Source organism: Echinops telfairi, unplaced genomic scaffold (assembly GCF_000313985.2).
Source record: "Echinops telfairi isolate 266 unplaced genomic scaffold, ASM31398v2 ScPeMD7_25;HRSCAF=90, whole genome shotgun sequence".
NCBI classification, from domain to species: domain Eukaryota; kingdom Metazoa; phylum Chordata; class Mammalia; order Afrosoricida; family Tenrecidae; genus Echinops; species Echinops telfairi.
In genome coordinates, this window is record NW_022103922.1 from 6719303 (window position 1) to 6720516 (window position 1214).

Below are 1214 nucleotides of genomic sequence, written 5' to 3' on the forward strand. Positions count from 1 at the left end.
GGTGGGGACCATGCCGGTACCAGCCTGTCATCTCCCTGCTTTCGGGTGCGCAACGCTTTACGACTGTGTTCTGTGTAGACTCCAGCCCTTCTCAGTCAAGCGCAGGGCGGTAAGGCTGGGAGGCAGCTAGGGCATCCACTTGGAGTCCAAATCCTGCCGCAAGGATGGGTCACCGCCCAGCATCTGGGGAAAACAAGCACTGGCAGGCTATGATGCCTGCCCCCCTCCATGCCGCTCCGTGCAGCTGAGCCCCCCGGGGGCCAGTCCCACCAAGGGCCCTGGCGAGGCTCCTAGGTGAGGCCGCTTTACGGTGAGGCAGTGGTGGTGTGAAGGCAGAGTGGAGTCAGTCAGGAAGACTGAAGAGATGGGTGAAGTGGGCAGCTGGTGGGGAAGAAGGGGTGGAGTTGACAGCATGAGTGCTGTTGACACAGAAGCTGGACTTGATCCTGGGCAGGACCCCACCCCACCCCCTCATCACCTCTGCTGTGCACCTTACAGGCCTGTGGACGTCAGAGGTGGGCAATGAGCGGGGAGGCCGAGTGGTTGAAAGATGTTCCCGTGGTGATTCAATCGTTTGCACTTTGCCAGTGTAGTGGTCGCTGGCACCAGGTGCCCCACCTGGCATATCCATGGCTCCCCACTGGCTCCAGGGCCAGGCACAGCCACTCAGACCTTTCAGGTGCAGATGCCACAGGCCTGTTGTTGAGTGGGAGCACGGGTGGTGCTCTGGGGGAAGCAAGCATTGGGTAGCTAACCACAAGGTCAGGGGTTCGAACCCATCAGGCGTTCTTCAGGAGATGGATGAGGCTGTCCGCTCTGGTGATGTTTTACAGCCTCAGGGCTGATAGATGAGTTGGAATGAACTCCGTGGCAGTGGGTGGTGTCTGGTGACAGTGATACAGCCACAAATGGAAACGTCAGCAGTTCAAATCCACCAACGGCTCTTCGGGAGGAAAACTTGGCAGCTTGCTATAAATAGGCAGATTGGGGCCTTCGCCCACCACTGGCAAGACTCCTGGTTCGAGTTGCTGTAGAAAGATGCACCTCACACGCTTAGCAAGGAGCCTCACGGGAGCGGGTGCTGTTGGCAAAAGCCACATATCCGCCCTTCTGGGTGGTGACCTTGGGTCCTTGCGTTCCTGAGGTCTCCTGACATCCTTCATCCCTCTGTCCCCTCCCCACCCAGCCCTCTGAAGGGCCCGGCATGCAAACAC